At 36.4% G+C, this 22852-nt stretch overlaps 16 non-coding genes across 16 annotated transcripts; 8 read left to right on the top strand and 8 right to left on the bottom strand.

The window, feature by feature from the left end:
- Nucleotides 1-1677: 1677 nt before the first annotated feature.
- Nucleotides 1678-1759, bottom strand: TRNAS-AGA. The gene has a single exon. It is a non-coding gene; the product is annotated as a tRNA-Ser (tRNA).
- A 1072-nt stretch (nt 1760-2831) lies between these two features.
- On the top strand, nt 2832-2913 carry TRNAS-UGA. Its single transcript has one exon. It is a non-coding gene; the product is annotated as a tRNA-Ser (tRNA).
- Nucleotides 2914-4701: 1788 nt separating this feature from the next.
- Nucleotides 4702-4783, bottom strand: TRNAS-AGA. The gene has a single exon. It is a non-coding gene; the product is annotated as a tRNA-Ser (tRNA).
- A 1070-nt stretch (nt 4784-5853) lies between these two features.
- On the top strand, nt 5854-5935 carry TRNAS-UGA. The gene has a single exon. It is a non-coding gene; the product is annotated as a tRNA-Ser (tRNA).
- Nucleotides 5936-6775: 840 nt separating this feature from the next.
- On the bottom strand, nt 6776-6857 carry TRNAS-AGA. The gene has a single exon. It is a non-coding gene; the product is annotated as a tRNA-Ser (tRNA).
- Nucleotides 6858-7665: 808 nt separating this feature from the next.
- Nucleotides 7666-7747, top strand: TRNAS-UGA. The gene has a single exon. It is a non-coding gene; the product is annotated as a tRNA-Ser (tRNA).
- An 835-nt stretch (nt 7748-8582) lies between these two features.
- On the bottom strand, nt 8583-8664 carry TRNAS-AGA. Its single transcript has one exon. It is a non-coding gene; the product is annotated as a tRNA-Ser (tRNA).
- Nucleotides 8665-9469: 805 nt separating this feature from the next.
- On the top strand, nt 9470-9551 carry TRNAS-UGA. The gene has a single exon. It is a non-coding gene; the product is annotated as a tRNA-Ser (tRNA).
- An 835-nt stretch (nt 9552-10386) lies between these two features.
- TRNAS-AGA lies at nt 10387-10468 on the bottom strand. The gene has a single exon. It is a non-coding gene; the product is annotated as a tRNA-Ser (tRNA).
- A 4698-nt stretch (nt 10469-15166) lies between these two features.
- On the top strand, nt 15167-15248 carry TRNAS-UGA. Its single transcript has one exon. It is a non-coding gene; the product is annotated as a tRNA-Ser (tRNA).
- Nucleotides 15249-16088: 840 nt separating this feature from the next.
- Nucleotides 16089-16170, bottom strand: TRNAS-AGA. Its single transcript has one exon. It is a non-coding gene; the product is annotated as a tRNA-Ser (tRNA).
- An 807-nt stretch (nt 16171-16977) lies between these two features.
- Nucleotides 16978-17059, top strand: TRNAS-UGA. The gene has a single exon. It is a non-coding gene; the product is annotated as a tRNA-Ser (tRNA).
- Nucleotides 17060-17893: 834 nt separating this feature from the next.
- Nucleotides 17894-17975, bottom strand: TRNAS-AGA. The gene has a single exon. It is a non-coding gene; the product is annotated as a tRNA-Ser (tRNA).
- An 826-nt stretch (nt 17976-18801) lies between these two features.
- Nucleotides 18802-18883, top strand: TRNAS-UGA. Its single transcript has one exon. It is a non-coding gene; the product is annotated as a tRNA-Ser (tRNA).
- Nucleotides 18884-20598: 1715 nt separating this feature from the next.
- TRNAS-UGA lies at nt 20599-20680 on the top strand. Its single transcript has one exon. It is a non-coding gene; the product is annotated as a tRNA-Ser (tRNA).
- Nucleotides 20681-22766: 2086 nt separating this feature from the next.
- TRNAS-AGA lies at nt 22767-22845 on the bottom strand. The gene has a single exon. It is a non-coding gene; the product is annotated as a tRNA-Ser (tRNA).
- Nucleotides 22846-22852: the final 7 nt, after the last annotated feature.

Genomic DNA, 22852 nt, shown 5'->3' with positions numbered 1-22852 from the left:
TCTTGAGTTTACGGAGAAAAAATGCTCTCATCAATATTATCAAGTTGCATTACCTTGTTGAATGTCTTGCAATCTCAAGACATTTCATCAAAATAATCTTTAAAATATTGAATTGAGGATCATGACTTTGACGCAGGTGTTACTCTGTTCCTGCTCAATTAAATCTTTTGTGGTCATGATGACTAATTACCACGTTTCCTACGCGGAAATATCCCATTTGATTTCTAGTCAATTGCCTTAACAACTCGGCCATCGCAACTTCATATTTCTGGTCTGATTATGAAAGAGTAACTTCGAATCTATTCTTCCAAATCGAATCCTACTCGGAAGGAAATATACTTCCTGTGGTTTGGTTTTCTTTTTATTTCCAAAACGAGATGAGTGTGACAATCTTGACTTTCATCACTATACAATATATTCGTAGAAATGTTATGCTTAAAATACTTATCTTGAACTTACAGAGAAATGACGCTCTCATCGAAATTATCAAGTTACATACCTTGTTGAATAACTTGCAATCTTAAAACATTTCATGAAAATTATGTTTTATATATTCACGAATATTTGAATTGAGGATCATGATTTTGACGCAGGTGTTACTCTGTTCCAGCTCAATTAAACTTTCTGTGGCCATGGTGACTAATTACCGCGTTTACGACTTTGCAAAAACATCACGTGACATCAGGTTCAAATCCTGCGCGGGAAGATCCCATTTGATTTCTAGTCAAACGCCTTAACCACTCGGCCGTCGCAAGTTGATATTTCTGGTCTGATTATGAAAAGTTAACTTCGAATCAATTCTACCAAGTTCTTGGCTTGTCCATGATGCATTCAAACTTCACAGTTCTATAAAATCTGGTGATTTAGTCACGTGACCTTTGCAAATCAAAAGCACGGTAATTCGTCGTCATGGCCACAAGATAGTTAAATTTAGCAGTGACCTGTGTCACAATCATGATGCTCGATTCAAATATTCGTCAATGTCTAAAAGATCATTTTCATGAAATGTGTTTTAAGACTGAAAATTACTTAAAGGGGAAGTTCACCCTGACAAAAAGTTTATTGTAAAAATAGCAGAAAAAATAATAAAAAATATTGCTGAAGGTTTGAGAAAAATTCATCAAATAATTAAAAAGTTATTAGAATTTCAATTATTTGATTTGTGACGTCATATGCGAGCAGCATTCCTACATAGCGAATGTTAAAAAATCAATGAAATGTCATTTTCTGAGAAAATTGAAAATGGTTTTCACTGTAACTTTTGTATATCAATAGACAAATCATTTCACACCCGATCATGAAAAGAAAACAGAATTAAGTCATCAGGAACCATATACAAAATTTGAAATTCATACATTTTATATTACATAACACATGGGGCAGCTGCTCGTTTATGACGTCACAAATCCAAAATTTTGAACTCTAATAACTTTCTTACTCTTTAACGGATTTTCCTCAAACCTTCACCAATATTTTTTACTATTTTTTCTGCTATTTTTACAACAAAGTTTTCTTCAGGGTGAACTTCCCCTTTAACAAGGCCGCAGTATGCCTTGATAATTTTCATTGTATTTCTCTGTAAATTAAAATATTTTGTCTATGGTGTGAAAGTCAAGATAGGGACACTCATTTCGTATTGAGAAAAGGAGAGGAAAAAAAACCACAGGAAGTATATTTCGTTGCGAGTAGGATTCGAACCTACGCGGGAAGATCCCATTTGATTTCTAGTCAAACGCCTTAACCACTCGGCCATCGCAACCTACTTAATGCTGTTCATAACAAATTGGAACTAAAATTTAAAAGAAACTAGATAACCACTCGGCCATATCAACTCTTTTTCCTCTTTTGTATTGATTATATCGTATTTTGTGGGTTATCCAAGTGTGAACAAGAACGATTTCACTTAATCAACAGATCTTATGTAACTTTGAACGCATCATGGGCAGGCCAAAAATTTGGTATAATTGATTCGAAGTTAACTTTTAGTAAGCAGAACAACTTGAGATAGCCGAGTGGTATAAGGGCGTTTGACTAAAAATCAAATGTGATCTGCTCGCGGACGTTCGAATCCTACCCACAACGAGAAAAAAAAAACCTGTCTTGTAATGGTCATCTCTTATTTTGTGGGTAATCCAAGTGTAAAAAAGATCGATTTGTTACTTTTAATTTTGCAATTTCTTCAGGCCAGTGTATTTTTCACTTTTATCAATGCCAAAACAATTTTTATTGATTTTTGGTTGAACATTTTGTAAGATAATTTGTTGATATGTTCCGTAGTCCTCCAGCAAAATGTCGGTTTGCAAAGAATAAAAAATTAAAAAATTCTGAATATGTTAGTAATGAGGGCCAACCGCACAGAAACGTTGTTAGCCTAACAGAGCGCTATAACAGTAAGCCCAGTTACGTCTCTCGGATTGTGAAATGAAGACATTTATTTTAATGTTTAAGTAATGAATTGTGATGACATTGGGCATCGTTGCCACCTTACCGGTTGCAATAGGGCCAGTTGTAACAGGACCTGGGTTCAGTTTCATAAAGACTTACTATGATAACAAATTCCCGATTTCTATAACAAGTTTACTATTAACCAATCAAATCGAAGGATTTCCTTAGCTTTAAACTGTTATCGCAAATTTGTTATTATAACAAGTTTGTGGCTTCACAAGTTTTAAGAAACAAGCCCAGTTATAGCGTGTTGTTAGTTTTTCAACGTTTCTGTGTTGTCAGTACTGGTCTATTGGTTTTAAAGAGGTAAGATCTCTGGTTGGTTGGTTGGTTGAATGAATCCGAATAGATTTATTGTATTTTTACTTTGTTCCAATCAGTAAGAGGTTGCGATGGCCGAGTGGTTAAGGCGTTTGACTTGAAATCAAATGGGATCTTCCCGCGTAGGTTCGAATCCTACTCGCAACGAAACGTACTTCCTGTGGTTTGGTTTTCTCTTTTTTTCCAAAACGAGATGAGTGTGACTATCTTGACTTTCATCCCTATACAAAATATTTGTAGAAATTTTGTGCTAAAAATACTTATCTTGAGTTTACGGAGAAAAAATGCTCTCATCAATATTATCAAGTTGCATTACCTTGTTGAATGTCTTGCAATCTCAAGACATTTCATCAAAATAATCTTTAAAATATTGAATTGAGGATCATGACTTTGACGCAGGTGTTACTCTGTTCCTGCTCAATTAAATCTTTTGTGGTCATGATGACTAATTACCACGTTTCCTACGCGGAAATATCCCATTTGATTTCTAGTCAATTGCCTTAACAACTCGGCCATCGCAACTTCATATTTCTGGTCTGATTATGAAAGAGTAACTTCGAATCTATTCTTCCAAATCGAATCCTACTCGGAAGGAAATATACTTCCTGTGGTTTGGTTTTCTTTTTATTTCCAAAACGAGATGAGTGTGACAATCTTGACTTTCATCACTATACAATATATTCGTAGAAATGTTATGCTTAAAATACTTATCTTGAACTTACAGAGAAATGACGCTCTCATCGAAATTATCAAGTTACATACCTTGTTGAATAACTTGCAATCTTAAAACATTTCATGAAAATTATTTTTTATACACGAATATTTGAATTGAGGATCATGATTTTGACGCAGGTGTTACTCTGTTCCAGCTCAATTAAACTTTCTGTGGCCATGGTGACTAATTACCGCGTTTACGACTTTGCAAAAACATCACGTGACATCAGGTTCAAATCCTGCGCGGGAAGATCCCATTTGATTTCTAGTCAAACGCCTTAACCACTCGGCCGTCGCAAGTTGATATTTCTGGTCTGATTATGAAAAGTTAACTTCGAATCAATTCTACCAAGTTCTTGGCTTGTCCATGATGCATTCAAACTTCACAGTTCTATAAAATCTGGTGATTTAGTCACGTGACCTTTGCAAATCAAAAGCACGGTAATTCGTCGTCATGGCCACAAGATAGTTAAATTTAGCAGTGACCTGTGTCACAATCATGATGCTCGATTCAAATATTCGTCAATGTCTAAAAGATCATTTTCATGAAATGTGTTTTAAGACTGAAAATTACTTAAAGGGGAAGTTCACCCTGACAAAAAGTTTATTGTAAAAATAGCAGAAAAAATAATAAAAAATATTGCTGAAGGTTTGAGAAAAATTCATCAAATAATTAAAAAGTTATTAGAATTTCAATTATTTGATTTGTGACGTCATATGCGAGCAGCATTCCTACATAGCGAATGTTAAAAAATCAATGAAATGTCATTTTCTGAGAAAATTGAAAATGGTTTTCACTGTAACTTTTGTATATCAATAGACAAATCATTTCACACCCGATCATGAAAAGAAAACAGAATTAAGTCATCAGGAACCATATACAAAATTTGAAATTCATACATTTTATATTACATAACACATGGGGCAGCTGCTCGTTTATGACGTCACAAATCCAAAATTTTGAACTCTAATAACTTTCTTACTCTTTAACGGATTTTCCTCAAACCTTCACCAATATTTTTTACTATTTTTTCTGCTATTTTTACAACAAAGTTTTCTTCAGGGTGAACTTCCCCTTTAACAAGGCCGCAGTATGCCTTGATAATTTTCATTGTATTTCTCTGTAAATTAAAATATTTTGTCTATGGTGTGAAAGTCAAGATAGGGACACTCATTTCGTATTGAGAAAAGGAGAGGAAAAAAACCACAGGAAGTATATTTCGTTGCGAGTAGGATTCGAACCTACGCGGGAAGATCCCATTTGATTTCTAGTCAAACGCCTTAACCACTCGGCCATCGCAACCTACTTAATGCTGTCCATAACAAATTGGAAGTAAAATTTAAAAGAAACTAGATAACCACTCGGCCATATCAACTCTTTTTCCTCTTTTGTATTAGTTATATCGTATTTTGTGGGTTATCCAAGTGTGAACAAGAACGATTTCACTTAATCAACAGATCTTATGTAACTTTGAACGCATCATGGGCAGGCCAAGAATTTGGTATAATTGATTCGAAGTTAACTTTTAGTAAGCAGAAAACTTGAGATAGCCGAGTGGTATAAGGGCGTTTGACTAGAAATCAAATGTGATCTGCTCGCGGACGTTCGAATCCTACCCACAACAAGAAAAAAAAATTGTCTTGTAATGGTCATCTCTTATTTTGTGGGTAATCCAAGTGTAAAAAAGATCGATTTGTTACTTTTAATTTTGCAATTTCTTCAGGCCAGTGTATTTTTCACTTTTATCAATGCCAAAACAATTTTTATTGATTTTTGGTTGAACATTTTGTAAGATAATTTGTTGATATGTTCGGTAGTCCTCCAGCAAAATGTCGGTTTGCAAAGAATAAAAAATTAAAAAATTCTGAATATGTTAGTAAGCAGGGCCAACAGCACAGAAACGTTGTTAGCCTAACAGAGCGCTATAACAGTAAGCCCAGTTACGTCTCTCGGATTGTGAAATGAAGACATTTATTTTAATGTTTAAGTAATGAATTGTGATGACATTGGGCATCGTTGCCACCTTACCGGTTGCAATAGGGCCAGTTGTAACAGGACCTGGGTTCAGTTTCATAAAGACTAACTATGATAACAAATTCCCGATTTCTATAACAAGTTTACTATTAACCAATCAAATCGAAGGATTTCCTTAGCTTTAAACTGTTATCGCAAATTTGTTATTATAACAAGTTTGTGGCTTCACAAGTTTTAAGAAACAAGCCCAGTTATAGCGTGTTGTTAGCTTTTTCAACGTTTCTGTGTTGTCAGTACTGGTCTATTGGTTTTAAAGAGGTAAGATCTCTGGTTGGTTGGTTGGTTGAATGAATCCGAATAGATTTATTGTATTTTTACTTTGTTCCAATCAGTAAGAGGTTGCGATGGCCGAGTGGTTAAGGCGTTTGACTTGAAATCAAATGGGATCTTCCCGCGTAGGTTCGAATCCTACTCGCAACGAAACATACTTCCTGTGGTTTGGTTTTCCTCTCTTTTTCTCAATACGAAATGAGTGTCCCTATCTTGACTTTCATCCCTATACAATATATTTGTAGAAATTTTATGCTTAAAATACTTATCTTGAATTTACGGAGAAATGACGCTCTCATCGAAATTATCAAGTTACATAACCTTGTTGAATAACTTGCAATCTTAAAACATTTCATGAAAATTATTTTTTACGTATTCACGGATATTTGAATTGAGGATCATGATTTTGACGCAGGTATTACTCTGTTCCAGCTCAATTAAACTTTCTGTGGCCATGGTGACTACCGCGTTTACGACTTTGCAAAAACATCACGTGACATCAGGTTCAAATCCTGCGCGGGAAGATCCCATTTGATTTCTAGTCAAACGCCTTAACCACTCGGCCGTCGCAAGTTGATATTTCTGGTCTGATTATGAAAAGTTAACTTCGAATCAATTCTACCAAGTTCTTGGCTTGTCCATGATGCATTCAAACTTCAAAGTTCTATAAAATCTGGTGATTTAGTCACGTGACCTTTGCAATCAAAAGCACGGTAATTCGCCGTCATGACCACAAGATAGTTAAATTTAGCAGGGACCTGTGTCACAATCATGATGCTCGATTCAAATATTCGTCAATGTCTAAAAGATCATTTTCATGAAATGTGTTTTAAGACTGAAAGTTACTTAACAAGGCCGCAGTATGCCTTGATAATTTTCATTGTATTTCTCTGTAAATTAAAATATTTTGTCTATGGTGTGAAAGTCAAGATAGTGACACTCATTTCGTATTGAAAAAAGGAGAGGAAAAAAACCACAGGAAGTATATTTCGTTGCGAGTAGGATTCGAACCTACGCGGGAAGATCCCATTTGATTTCTAGTCAAACGCCTTAACCACTCGGCCATCGCAACCTACTTAATGCTGTCCATGACAAATTGGAAGTAAAATTTAAAAGAAACTAGATAACCACTCGGCCATATCAACTCCTTTTCCTCTTTTGTATTGATTATGTCGTATTTTGTGGGTTATCCAACTGTGAAAAAGATCGATTTGTTAAATTTATTTTACAATTTCTTCAGGCCAGTGTATTTTTCACTTTTATCAATGCCAAAACAATTTTTATTGATTTTTAGTTGAACATTTTGAAAGAAAATTTGTTGATATGTTCCGTAGTCCTCCAGCAAAATGTCGGTTTGCAAAGAATAAAAAATTAAAAAATTCTGAATATGTTAGTAAGCAGGGCCAACAGCACAGAAACGTTGTTAGCCTAACAGAGGGCTATAACAGTAAGCCCAGTTACGTCTCTCGGATTGTGAAATGAAGACATTTATTTTAATATTTAAGTAATGAATTGTGATGACATTGGGCATCGTTGCCACCTTACCGGTTGCAATAGAGCCAGTTGTAACAGGACCTAGGTTCCGTTTCATAAAGACTAACTATGATAACAAATTCCCGATTTCTTTAACAAGTTTACCATTAACCAATCAAATCGAAGGATTTCCGTATAGCTTTAAACTGTTATCGCAAATTTGTTATAATAACAAGTTTTGGCTTTACAAGTTTTGAGAAACAAGCTCAGTTAGCGCGTTGTTAGCTTTTTCAACGTTTCCGTGTTGTCAGTTGTGGTCTATTGGTTTTAAAGAGGTAAGATCTCTGGTTGGTTGAATGAGTCCGAATAGATTTATTGTATTTTTACTTTACTTCAATCAGTAAGAGGTTGCGATGGCCGAGTGGTTAAGGCGTTTGACTTGATATCAAATGGGATCTTCCCGCGTAGGTTCGAATCCTACTCGCAACGAAATATACTTCCTGTGGATTTTCTTTTCTCTTTTTTTTCCAAAACGAGATGAGTGTGACAATCTTGACTTTCATCACTATACAATATATTTGTAGAAATGTTATGCTAAAAATACTTATCTTGAGTTTACGGAGAAATAATGCTCTCATCAAAATTATCAAGTTACATTACCGTGTGGAATGTCTTGCAATCTCAAGACATTTCATCAAAATAATCTTTAAAATATTGAATTGAGGATCATGATTTTGACGCAGGTGTTACTCTGTTCCTGCTCAATTAAATATTTTGTGGTCATGATGACTAATTACCCCGTTTACGACTTTGCAAAAAAACAGAACGTGACATCAGGTTCAAATCCTGCGCGGGAAGATCCCATTTGATTTTTAGTCAAAGGCCTTAACCACTCGGCCATCGCAAGTTGATATTTCTGGTCTGATTATGAAAAGTTAACTTCGAATCAATTCTACCAAGTTCTTGGCTTGTCCATGATGCATTCAAACTTCACAGTTCTATAAAATCTGGTGATTTAGTCACGTGACCTTTGCAAATCAAAAGCACGGTAATTCGCCGTCATGACCACAGGATAGTTAAATTTAGCAGTCACCTGTGTCACAATCATGATGTTCGATTCAAATATTCATCAATGTCTAAAAGATCATTTTCATGAAATGTGTTTTAAGACTGAAAGTTACTTAACAAGGCCGCAGTATGCCTTGATAATTTTCATTGTATTTCTCTGTAAATTAAAATATTTTGTCTATGGTGTGAAAGTCAAGATAGTGACACTCATTTCATATTGAAAAAAAGAGGGAAAAAAACCACAGGAAGTATATTTCGTTGCGAGTAGGATTCGAACCTACGCGGGAAGATCCCATTTGATTTCTAGTCAAACGCCTTAACCACTCGGCCATCGCAACCTACTTAATGCTGTCCATAACAAATTGGAAGTAAAACTTAAAAGAAACGAGATAACCACTCGGCCATATCAACTCCTTTTCCTCTTTTGTATTGATTATGTCGTATTTTGTGGGTTATCCAACTGTGAAAAAGATCGATTTGTTAAATTTATTTTACAATTTCTTCAGGCCATTGTATTTTTCACTTTTATCAATGCCAAAACAATTTTTATTGATTTTTGGTTGAACATTTTGTAAGATAATTTGTTGATATGTTCCGTAGTCCTCCAGCAAAATGTCGGTTTGCAAAGAATAAAAAATTAAAAAATTCTGAATATGCTAGTAATGAGGGCCAACCGCACAGAAACGTTGTTAGCCTAACAGGGCGCTTAACAATAAGCCCAGTTACGTCTCTCGGATTGTGAAATGAAGACATTTATTTTAATGTTTAAGTAATGAATTGTGATGACATTGGGCATCGTTGCCACCTTACCGAATGCAATAGGGCCAGTTGTAACAGGACCTGGGTTCAGTTTCATAAAGACTTACTATGATAACAAATTCCCGATTTCTATAACAAGTTTACTATTAACCAATCAAATCGAAGGATTTCCTTAGCTTTAAACTGTTATCGCAAATTTGTTATAATAACAAGTTTTGGCTTTACAAGTTTTGAGAAACAAGCTCAGTTAGCGCGTTGTTAGCTTTTTCAACGTTTCCGTGTTGTCAGTTGTGGTCTATTGGTTTTAAAGAGGTAAGATCTCTGGTTGGTTGAATGAGTCCGAATAGATTTATTGTATTTTTACTTTGTTCCAATCAGTAAGAGGTTGCGATGGCCGAGTGGTTAAGGCGTTTGACTTGAAATCAAATGGGATCTTCCCGCGTAGGTTCGAATCCTACTCGCAACGAAATATACTTCCTGTGGATTTTCTTTTCTCTTTTTTTTCCAAAACGAGATGAGTGTGACAATCTTGACTTTCATCACTATACAATATATTTGTAGAAATGTTATGCTAAAAATACTTATCTTGAGTTTACGGAGAAATAATGCTCTCATCAAAATTATCAAGTTACATTACCGTGTGGAATGTCTTGCAATCTCAAGACATTTCATCAAAATAATCTTTAAAATATTGAATTGAGGATCATGATTTTGACGCAGGTGTTACTCTGTTCCTGCTCAATTAAATATTTTGTGGTCATGATGACTAATTACCCCGTTTACGACTTTGCAAAAAAACAGAACGTGACATCAGGTTCAAATCCTGCGCGGGAAGATCCCATTTGATTTTTAGTCAAAGGCCTTAACCACTCGGCCATCGCAAGTTGATATTTCTGGTCTGATTATGAAAAGTTAACTTCGAATCAATTCTACCAAGTTCTTGGCTTGTCCATGATGCATTCAAACTTCACAGTTCTATAAAATCTGGTGATTTAGTCACGTGACCTTTGCAATCAAAAGCACGGTAATTCGCCGTCATGACCACAAGATAGTTAAATTTAGCAGTCACCTGTGTCACAATCATGATGTTCGATTCAAATATTCATCAATGTCTAAAGGATCATTTTTATGAAATGTGTTTTAAGACTGAAAGTTACTTAACAAGGCCGCAGTATGCCTTGATAATTTTCATTGTATTTCTCTGTAAATTAAAAATTTTGTCTATGGTGTGAAAGTCAAGATAGGGACACTCATTTCGTATTGAGAAAAGGAGGGGAAAAAAAACCACAGGAAGTATATTTCGTTGCGAGTAGGATTCGAACCTACGCGGGAAGATCCCATTTGATTTCTAGTCAAACGCCTTAACCACTCGGCCATCGCAACCTACTTAATGCTGTCCATGACAAATTGGAACTAAAATTTAAAAGAAACTAGATAACCACTCGGCCATATCAACTCCTTTTCCTCTTTTGTATTCATGACGAAAATCTCTCGTTTGAGGGCTGTATACCCCATTTTTCCTTATCAACAAATATCTTCTCCCAGTAATACAAATCCTATTGCCCTCAAGAGATTAAATTTAAGTATAGAAACACCTGTTTCTTTACCTCGGTCCGCGAAGATAATTCACCCCAGCATCTACGGTCACAGCAGGGGGCCACACACGATGGATTGCAATGTGTGTAGTTCCGGCGAGCGCATGGCCATGGATGTATACACGCGTTGATAGAAAGTTTTTTCTTTCTTTCTTTCCTTCTTTCTTTCTTTCTTTCTTTCTCTCTCTCTCTTCCTTCCTTCCTTTCTTTTTTTCTTTCTTTCTTTCTCTCTCTCTTCCTTCCTTTCTTTCTTTCTTTCTTTCTTTCTTCCTTCCTTCCTTTCTTTCCTTCTTTCTCTCTGTCTGGCTGTCTAATTCTTTTCTTTCTAGACTTATTTTCTTCCTTCCTTTCTTTCCTTCTTTCTCTCTGTCTGGCTGTCTAATTCTTTTCTTTCTAGACTTATTTTCTTCATCCACCCCCTTTTGATCTACACCTCTAAAGAACGTGCATTTGCCAATCATATCTGTAGTAAGGCCTATGAATGTCCTTTTCTCAAAGCTGAGGTGTAGGCCTATACATAGAACATTAAAATACAAAGACCAGCATTATGAATCACAATGTTTGGATAGCATTTCAATGTTCTATTCATATCTATTCAGAACGTTTTCTAATTCACATGCGTTATTAGCAGGTGATCTTCTTTATCTCCCATTATTGTTCTTATTTTGTAGGCATATAGCCTGTGTATACGGTAAACCTCCCTCTGAAATACCTTTCTTGGTTTCATGTTTTCTTTCAGATTTGTTTCCACCAAGGCGTGCCGGAACACTTTCAGTTTTTTTTTTTTTTTTTTTTTTTTGGGGGGGGGGGCAAAATCCCGAAGGGGGCACAATATTTTTGAAAGCGTGAGATACGGAAGCGATCGAGCGGGAGAGGGTGTGGTTGAGGGTGTAAAAATTGAGTGTAAAAGTTGCGTTTCTAAGAGCATTCAAAAATAAATTTCTTGAGAATTAAACAGTCTTGGGGTTCTTTTTGATCCTGTTTCCTCCCTTCTGACCCAGACTGGTGTTTCTTCATGATCAGGGTCGCAGTTCCAGCAAATTACTAGCCTTATTGCAAACTCTATTGTTTTAAACCAATGTAATATAGGCCTTTTAAAGACTTTAAGATGACAAACATGCATGACCGTATGCATCCGGGGGCCACCGATCGAGAGGGCAAAATTCACCCAAAGTGTGCACGAAATCTTTCAATTTTATTCTAGAAAATGCAAAAGCTCCCCCATCACCATGGGCGGAAATCCCAGGGGGACAGGGGGGACGCGTCCCCCTACCATTTTGGAAAGGGGTACATAATATCAAATGTCCCCCTACTATTTGTGCTCTTTTATTATGGAAAAAATACATAATTTCAAATCGAAATTATATCCTCGAATTTCGAAATATATATAAACAGATAGTTTATGTTAAGAACTTGGTTAGGAAAAGAAAAGGCATACCGGCCCAACTATTCTCCAACTCTCATCTAGCCCTATATACCAGCCAAAGAGTGATGACATTGATGACATCGATGGCCATTGTCAATTTCATAACTAATAAAAATGATGAAAAAAAGAAAATCGCCTCTGAATTTAGTGCATAGACGGTTAGACGAGAATGTTCCATACCCAGTAAAATCATACCTTTGTTAATCCAATTCACTTTCCCTTTATTCCAAATTTACTTGGAATATACTGAGAATATTTTCATTGTTTGCGTACTCAGTATAAAGAATAGTTTTCATGAGTTATGATTAATCCTTCACAATGAACTTTAACTATGCTTTATCCCCCAAATTTGTTTTTAAACACTCTATTAACGAGACTTATACTCCATTTTTACACAAAATTCCTGCCGTGGGAGGGGTCATCATAGGTAGATCAAGGGGCGAAGCGGCGGAAGGTGAGGCGAAAAATAAGAAGAAAGATAGGACCGGGAAGAAAGTTGAATGATGGAAGGGAGGTGAATAATTGGGAAAAAAGAAAACTTTCAGGACATGTTATAAAAATAATAAAATCGCTTGCGCTTTGCATAAATACACAGCCATCTTTTTATTTCAAAACGTGCTTGATTTTTTTTCACTTTTTTGGATCGAAATATGTAAAATCAAATCATTTATCTAAGAAGATATCCATCTTTTTCATAATTTGTAGGTTTAGATATTAAAGAAAATTAGCTTGCCATTCGGTTTTAGTCTGAAATGTATTCATTAAAAGGTTAAACGTTATCACACTGTAATAAGATGGAAAAGGGGCTTTTCAAAGGTATGTTTCACAGAGGAACTGTTCGTCAAAAGACGCCAGGCTTACTAAGATAATGTCATTGCTCCGTCAGGGGCAAAATTGTTCATTTTTGACAATAGAAATGACAATTTTTGGGCATAAAAGTGCCTTCATCGTATACTTTTGTCCTTTAATTATTTAAAAAATTATCATTTTTCTACTTTCAGGGGGGCACATTGGGGGGGGGGCAAAATCTCGTTTTGCCCCCCAAAAAATTTATTTGGGGGGGGGGGGCAAGTGCCCCCTGCCCCCCCTCGCTTCCGGCGCCCTTGTTAAAGATATATAGAGAGAAATAGAGATGGGGTGGAAATTCCACCCCATCTCTATTTCTCTCTCTCTCTTTCTCCCGACAAAAAGGACAGGGCGCTAATTTTAATCACCTCATATTAGCAGAATGATAAATTTTGAACTAGAAAATAAAACAGACATTTATCACAATCAAATATGGGCATGTTCAAATGGGTCGCTTGATCAAAGATAAAAAAGGACACTGCAAAGGAACTTTCACTATGAAAAGGGGGCTAAGGGGGGGGGGGCAAAAAAACAACTTTTTTTAAAGTGATTATTCAACAAGATGTACTTGAGGAAGGGGAACATATTAAAAATGGGCACTGAAGGGATCGGGGTTCAACGGGCACGCGGTTTTGTAAACTAAGACACGTGATCGATCTTTCCAACACTCCATCATCCCAACTCATCAATCGCCTGAACTCGCTCTCCAACGATGAACATTTTGACTTACAAAAAAATTAGCACAACATATCTAAGTTAGACATTTAATGGTGGAAACTAAAAGTATAAACGACCCAAAACAAACGGTGGAATGGATGCAGCGCACATGGGCAGTTTACCGGAGAACCACGTATGGTGCAATAATACGTTTGCGATTAAAAAATAGTTACAGGCATAGTTTGTATTTAAATTATGAATAAGACTTTGGGGTAAAAAAAATAATGATTTCATATTTTTGTGCATATCAGCAGCATGATTATTATACTTTGTATGTTGGTATGCCATTACTTCTATTTTTCGAACGTTAAGACTGTATCATTGCGCGAGTGAACCCATTTTCTTGCTGGACGGACAGAAACTATGCATGCATCGCGGTCCTTGCATGCTAAGCATACCGTAATTTTTATTCGCTTACTTTCCTTATTTCAAGGTCGATTTTCTTCGTTCGAAATTGAAAATGGACTAGTATTGGATGTCTGAATGTAATATGCCTTTGAAAACGTGATTAATATCGAATACAATAATTTCATTCCGAAGATCCTTCTACAGGCAGACAAGTCTTACGTAATAGCACGGCGTTGTTTATCATTTCGTCCTTGGCTCAACGCTCATTTAGCTGGCCCGTGGTGGTGAAATCGAGACAAGGGGATTACCTGGCCAAGATGGGTTTATCGGGGTTGGAAAAGTTTCCAAACGCGAATCGGGGTATAAAACCGCAGTTTGCAGTCCGAAGTGAGGTCGAGAATCAAACGGGACATTTTCGTAATGGATTATGTCGTATTTTGTGGGTTATCCAACTGTGAAAAAGATCGATTTGTTAAATTTATTTTACAATTTCTTCAGGCCATTGTATTTTTCACTTTTATCAATGCCAAAACAATTTTTATTGATTTTTGGTTGAACATTTTGTAAGATAATTTGTTGATATGTTCCGTAGTCCTCCAGCAAAATGTCGGTTTGCAAAGAATAAAAAATTAAAAAATTCTGAATATGCTAGTATTGAGGGCCAACCGCACAGAAACGTTGTTAGCCTAACAGGGCGCTTAACAATAAGCCCAGTTACGTCTCTCGGATTGTGAAATGAAGACATTTATTTTAATGTTTAAGTAATGAATTGTGATGACATTGGGCATCGTTGCCACCTTACCGGTTGCAATAGGGCCAGTTGTAACAGGACCTGGGTTCAGTTTCATAAAGACTTACTATGATAACAAATTCCCGATTTCTATAACAAGTTTACTATTAACCAATCAAATCGAAGGATTTCCTTAGCTTTAAACTGTTATCGCAAATTTGTTATTATAACAAGTTTGTGGCTTCACAAGTTTTAAGAAACAAGCCCAGTTATAGCGTGTTGTTAGATTTTCAACGTTTCTGTGTTGTCAGTACTGGTCTATTGGTTTTAAAGAGGTAAGATCTCTGGTTGGTTGGTTGGTTGGTTGGATGAATCCGAATAGATTTATTGCATTTTTACTTTGTTCCAATCAGTAAGAGGTTGCGATGGCCGAGTGGTTAAGGCGTTTGACTTGAAATCAAATGGGATCTTCCCGCGTAGGTTCGAATCCTACTCGCAACGAAATATACTTCCTGTGGTTTGGTTTTCCTCTCCTTTTCTCAAAACGAGATGACTGTGACTATCTTGACTTTCATCCCTATACAATATATTTGTAGAAATTTTATGCTTAAAATACTTATCTTGAATTTACGGAGAAATGACGCTCTCATCGAAATTATCAAGTTACATAACCTTGTTGAATAACTTGCAATCTTAAAACATTTCATGAAAATTATTTTTTACGTATTCACGGATATTTGAATTGAGGATCATGATTTTGACGCAGGTATTACTCTGTTCCAGCTCAATTAAACTTTCTGTGGCCATGGTGACTACCGCGTTTACGACTTTGCAAAAACATCACGTGACATCAGGTTCAAATCCTGCGCGGGAAGATCCCATTTGATTTCTAGTCAAACGCCTTAACCACTCGGCCGTCGCAAGTTGATATTTCTGGTCTGATTATGAAAAGTTAACTTCGAATCAATTCTACCAAGTTCTTGGCTTGTCCATGATGCATTCAAACTTCACAGTTCTATAAAATCTGGTGATTTAGTCACGTGACCTTTGCAATCAAAAGCACGGTAATTCGCCGTCATGACCACAAGATAGTTAAATTTAGCAGGGACCTGTGTCACAATCATGATGCTCGATTCAAATATTCGTCAATGTCTAAAAGATCATTTTCATGAAATGTGTTTTAAGACTGAAAGTTACTTAACAAGGCCGCAGTATGCCTTGATAATTTTCATTGTATTTCTCTGTAAATTAAAATATTTTGTCTATGGTGTGAAAGTCAAGATAGTGACACTCATTTCATATTGAGAAAAAGAGGGGAAAAAAACCACAGGAAGTATATTTCGTTGCGAGTAGGATTCGAACCTACGCGGGAAGATCCCATTTGATTTCTAGTCAAACGCCTTAACCACTCGGCCATCGCAACCTACTTAATGCTGTCCATGACAAATTGGAAGTAAAACTTAAAAGAAACGAGATAACCACTCGGCCATATCAACTCCTTTTCCTCTTTTGTATTGATTATGTCGTATTTTGTGGGTTATCCAACTGTGAAAAAGATCGATTTGTTAAATTTATTTTACAATTTCTTCAGGCCAGTGTATTTTTCACTTTTATCAATGCCAAAACAATTTTTATTGATTTTTAGTTGAACATTTTGAAAGAAAATTTGTTGATATGTTCCGTAGTCCTCCAGCAAAATGTCGGTTTGCAAAGAATAAAAAATAAAAAATTCTGAATATGTTAGTAAGCAGGGCCAACAGCACAGAAACGTTGTTAGCCTAACAGAGCGCTATAACAGTAAGCCCAGTTACGTCTCTCGGATTGTGAAATGAAGACATTTATTTTAATATTTAAGTAATGAATTGTGATGACATTGGGCATCGTTGCCACCTTACCGGTTGCAATAGAGCCAGTTGTAACAGGACCAAGGTTCCGTTTCATAAAGACTAACTATGATAACAAATTCCCGATTTCTTTAACAAGTTTACCATTAACCAATCAAATCGAAGGATTTCCGTATAGCTTTAAACTGTTATCGCAAATTTGTTATAATAACAAGTTTTGGCTTTACAAGTTTTGAGAAACAAGCTCAGTTAGCGCGTTGTTAGCTTTTTCAACGTTTCCGTGTTATCAGTTGTGGTCTATTGGTTTTAAAGAGGTAAGATCTCTGGTTGGTTGAATGAGTCCGAATAGATTTATTGTATTTTTACTTTACTTCAATCAGTAAGAGGTTGCGATGGCCGAGTGGTTAAGGCGTTTGACTTGATATCAAATGGGATCTTCCCGCGTAGGTTCGAATCCTACTCGCAACGAAATATACTTCCTGTGGATTTTCTTTTCTCTTTTTTTTCCAAAACGAGATGAGTGTGACAATCTTGACTTTCATCACTATACAATATATTTGTAGAAATGTTATGCTAAAAATACTTATCTTGAGTTTACGGAGAAATAATGCTCTCATCAAAATTATCAAGTTACATTACCGTGTGGAATGTCTTGCAATCTCAAGACATTTCATCAAAATAATCTTTAAAATATTGAATTGAGGATCATGATTTTGACGCAGGTGTTACTCTGTTCCTGCTCAATTAAATCTTCTGTGGTCATGATGACTAATTACCGCGTTTACGACTTTGCAAAAACATCACGTGACATCAGGTTCAAATCCTGCGCGGGAAGATCCCATTTGATTTCTAGTCAAACGCCTTAACCACTCGGCCGTCGCAAGTTGATATTTCTGGTCTGATTATGAAAAGTTAACTTCGAATCAATTCTACCAAGTTCTTGGCTTGTCCATGATGCATTCAAACTTCACAGTTCTATAAAATCTGGTGATTTAGTCACGTGACCTTTGCAATCAAAAGCACGGTAATTCGCCGTCATGACCACAAGATAGTTAAATTTAGCAGGGACCTGTGTCACAATCATGATGCTCGATTCAAATATTCGTCAATGTCTAAAAGATCATTTTCATGAAATGTGTTTTAAGACTGAAAGTTACTTAACAAGGCCGCAGTATGCCTTGATAATTTTCATTGTATTTCTCTGTAAATTAAAATATTTTGTCTATGGTGTGAAAGTCAAGATAGTGACACTCATTTCGTATTGAAAAAAGGAGGGGAAAAAAAACCACAGGAAGTATATTTCGTTGCGAGTAGGATTCGAACCTACGCGGGAAGATCCCATTTGATTTCTAGTCAAACGCCTTAACCACTCGGCCATCGCAACCTACTTAATGCTGTCCATAACAAATTGGAAGTAAAACTTAAAAGAAACGAGATAACCACTCGGCCATATCAACTCCTTTTCCTCTTTTGTATTGATTATGTCGTATTTTGTGGGTTATCCAACTGTGAAAAAGATCGATTTGTTAAATTTATTTTACAATTTCTTCAGGCCATTGTATTTTTCACTTTTATCAATGCCAAAACAATTTTTATTGATTTTTGGTTGAACATTTTGTAAGATAATTTGTTGATATGTTCCGTAGTCCTCCAGCAAAATGTCGGTTTGCAAAGAATAAAAAATTAAAAAATTCTGAATATGCTAGTAATGAGGGCCAACCGCACAGAAACGTTGTTAGCCTAACAGGGCGCTTAACAATAAGCCCAGTTACGTCTCTCGGATTGTGAAATGAAGACATTTATTTTAATGTTTAAGTAATGAATTGTGATGACATTGGGCATCGTTGCCACCTTACCGGTTGCAATAGGGCCAGTTGTAACAGGACCTGGGTTCAGTTTCATAAAGACTTACTATGATAACAAATTCCCGATTTCTATAACAAGTTTACTATTAACCAATCAAATCGAAGGATTTCCTTAGCTTTAAACTGTTATCGCAAATTTGTTATTATAACAAGTTTGTGGCTTCACAAGTTTTAAGAAACAAGCCCAGTTATAGCGTGTTATTAACAACACGTTTTTCAACGTTTCTGTGTTGTCAGTACTGGTCTATTGGTTTTAAAGAGGTAAGATCTCTGGTTGGTTGGTTGGTTGGTTGGATGAATCCGAATAGATTTATTGCATTTTTACTTTGTTCCAATCAGTAAGAGGTTGCGATGGCCGAGTGGTTAAGGCGTTTGACTTGAAATCAAATGGGATCTTCCCGCGTAGGTTCGAATCCTACTCGCAACGAAACGTACTTCCTGTGGTTTTGTTTTCCTCTCTTTTTTCCAAAACGAGATGACTGTGACTATCTTGACTTTCATCCCTATACAATATATTTGTAGAAATTTTATGCTTAAAATACTTATCTTGAATTTACGGAGAAATGACGCTCTCATCGAAATTATCAAGTTACATAACCTTGTTGAATAACTTGCAATCTTAAAACATTTCATGAAAATTATTTTTTACGTATTCACGAATATTTGAATTGAGGATCATGATTTTGACGCAGGTATTACTCTGTTCCAGCTCAATTAAACTTTCTGTGGCCATGGTGACTACCGCGTTTACGTCTTTGCAAAAACATCACGTGACATCAGGTTCAAATCCTGCGCGGGAAGATCCCATTTGATTTCTAGTCAAACGCCTTAACCACTCGCCGTCGCAAGTTGATATTTCTGGTCTGATTATGAAAAGTTAACTTCGAATCAATTCTACCAAGTTCTTGGCTTGTCCATGATGCATTCAAACTTCAAAGTTCTATAAAATCTGGTGATTTTGTCACGTGACCTTTCCAAATCAAAAGCACGGTAATTCGCCGTCATGACCACAGGATAGTTAAATTTAGCAGTCACCTGTGTCACAATCATGATGCTCGATTCAAATATTCATCAATGTCTAAAAGATCATTTTCATGAAATGTGTTTTAAGACTGAAAGTTACTTAACAAGGCCGCAGTATGCCTTGATAATTTTCATTGTATTTCTCTGTAAATTAAAATATTTTGTCTATGGTGTGAAAGTCAAGATAGTGACACTCATTTCATATTGAAAAAAAGAGGGGAAAAAAACCACAGGAAGTATATTTCGTTGCGAGTAGGATTCGAACCTACGCGGGAAGTTCTAGTCAAACGCCTTAACCACTCGGCCATCGCAACCTACTTAATGCTGTCCATAACAAATTGGAAGTAAAACTTAAAAGAAACGAGATAACCACTCGGCCATATCAACTCCTTTTCCTCTTTTGTATTGATTATGTCGTATTTTGTGGGTTATCCAACTGTGAAAAAGATCGATTTGTTAAATTTATTTTACAATTTCTTCAGGCCATTGTAATTTTCACTTTTATCAATGCCAAAACAATTTTTATTGATTTTTGGTTGAACATTTTGTAAGATAATTTGTTGATATGTTCCGTAGTCCTCCAGCAAAATGTCGGTTTGCAAAGAATAAAAAATTAAAAAATTCTGAATATGCTAGTAATGAGGGCCAACCGCACAGAAACGTTGTTAGCCTAACAGGGCGCTTAACAATAAGCCCAGTTACGTCTCTCGGATTGTGAAATGAAGACATTTATTTTAATGTTTAAGTAATGAATTGTGATGACATTGGGCATCGTTGCCACCTTACCGGTTGCAATAGAGCCAGTTGTAACAGGACCTAGGTTCCGTTTCATAAAGACTTGTTATGATAACAAATTCCCGATTTCTATAACAAGTTTACTATTAACCAATCAAACCGAAGGATTTCCGTATAGCTTTAAACTGTTATCGCAAATTTGTTATAATAAGTTTTGGCTTTACAAGTTTTGAGAAACAAGCTCAGTTAGCGCGTTGTTAGCTTTTTCAACGTTTCCGTGTTGTCAGTACTGGTCTATTGGTTTTTAAAGAGGTAAGATCTCTGGTTGGTTGAATGAGTCCGAATAGATTTATTGTATTTTTACTTTACTTCAATCAGTAAGAGGTTGCGATGGCCGAGTGGTTAAGGCGTTTGACTTGAAATCAAATGGGATCTTCCCGCGTAGGTTCGAATCCTACTCGCAACGAAACGTACTTCCTGTGGTTTGGTTTTCTCTTTTTTCCAAAACGAGATGACTGTGACTATCTTGACTTTCATCCCTATACAATATATTTGTAGAAATTTTATGCTTAAAATACTTATCTTGAATTTACGGAGAAATGACGCTCTCATCGAAATTATCAAGTTACATAACCTTGTTGAATAACTTGCAATCTTAAAACATTTCATGAAAATTATTTTTTACGTATTCACGAATATTTGAATTGAGGATCATGATTTTGACGCAGGTATTACTCTGTTCCAGCTCAATTAAACTTTCTGTGGCCATGGTGACTAATTACCGCGTTTACGACTTTGCAAAAACATCACGTGACATCAGGTTCAAATCCTGCGCGGGAAGATCCCATTTGATTTCTAGTCAAACGCCTTAACCACTCGGCCGTCGCAAGTTGATATTTCTGGTCTGATTATGAAAAGTTAACTTCGAATCAATTCTACCAAGTTCTTGGCTTGTCCATGATGCATTCAAACTTCACAGTTCTATAAAATCTGGTGATTTAGTCACGTGACCTTTGCAATCAAAAGCACGGTAATTCGCCGTCATGACCACAAGATAGTTAAATTTAGCAGGGACCTGTGTCACAATCATGATGCTCGATTCAAATATTCGTCAATGTCTAAAAGATTCTTTTTATGAAATGTGTTTTAAGACTGAAAGTCCCGACCTTTCGTTTGAGGACGCGGACGCTTATTTACAACGGTAGTTGACTTTGGAAGGGACTTTTTGGGCCCGTCATCATGGTCGTAAAACTCAGTCCTGCAATGCAAATTGTGTGACATGAGATTTTTTTTTCGTTTCGCATCTGCGACGGAAACATTCAATATGCGTTTCGTGTGCAAAATTCTGGTTGCTACTATGGTAACAGCGATTTATCCGATTGAGGACGACTTTCCAAAGCCACATTTGACTCCTCCTAGAGCTCGAGAGGCCGCCCGGGGGGCCCACTTCCATTGATTAGTGGATACCAGTAGCGACCACCCGTAAAAGGGGACAGAGTGGGCAGGTACGTTACGTATATAGGCCTATGTAACGTTATTAGGGTGTCAAAACGATGTTTAAAACGCTGAAATAAGGGATACATATTCAATACTTGTAGGGTTTCACAAGCCAAATACTTGTTAAGAGATGCATTTTCATAATCTGGAAAAGAATTGCTTCCCTCGTTTAGCATGTTTAGGGTACTTTTCGAAACCCCATGGTCGTGCCTGGTATCCACTCATCAATGGAAGTGGTCCCCCGGAATTTGAATCTTATCCCCATTTCTGGGGAATGTAAAACATAATGCCCCTCACATCGTGTGCGAGAGGCATATCGTTTGTGTATAAGGAGTAAACAAAAGAAACAAAGAAACAAAAGAAACAAAAGGAAACGAGTTCAAAGGTATCGCATATGATGTGTACATATCAACGCATGCGAAATGTTCGGCTGGAGAGGTTGATCTTATCCATGAAATCAATTGCCAGTGATCAACCAATAATCCACATTAAATGTAATATCGATTCGATGGACTGTAATGATCTATATTTAAGCCTTCATTCAGTAAGTTTTTCCTCACTCAATATGTTCTCGATTTGTTTGAAAAACCACTTTCTTCTCCATGTCATAAATCTATTTTAGGTCCTGCATTTTGAATATCTCCAGCCATCAGTCGTAATATACATGCATGTATGCGGTACGGGTGTCGCGGAAAGGGATTTTGCACACGAAAAGCAGATTTGTAGGGCCTGTAACCCCCCCTGTTACACAAAGCTTAGCATTGATCGTAGAGCAGTTTTCTACGTTTGATTCTATTGACTGTAATGCACAATCAATCTTAAAAATCAAGTGTATGATTAAGCGTTAACTTTTGTGTTAGGGGACCCTAATACTAGCGTCCGTGATGATTGCGAAAGGTCGCAAGTTACTTAACAAGGCCGCAGTATGGCTTGATAATTTTCATTGTATTTCTCTGTAAATTGAAATATTTTGTCTATGGTGTGAAAGTCAAGATAAGGACACTCATTTCGTATTGAGAAAAGGAGAGGAAAAAAAAACCACAGGAAGTATATTTCGTTGCGAGTAGGATTCGAACCTACGCGGGAAGATCCCATTTGATTTCTAGTCAAACGCCTTAACCACTCGGCCAGGGCCAGGGCA

This window comes from Lytechinus variegatus, chromosome 1, assembly GCF_018143015.1.
Source record: "Lytechinus variegatus isolate NC3 chromosome 1, Lvar_3.0, whole genome shotgun sequence".
NCBI lineage: Eukaryota > Metazoa > Echinodermata > Echinoidea > Temnopleuroida > Toxopneustidae > Lytechinus > Lytechinus variegatus.
Note: the sequence above shows the minus strand (reverse complement) of the source record. Positions and strands in the feature narration are given on the sequence as shown.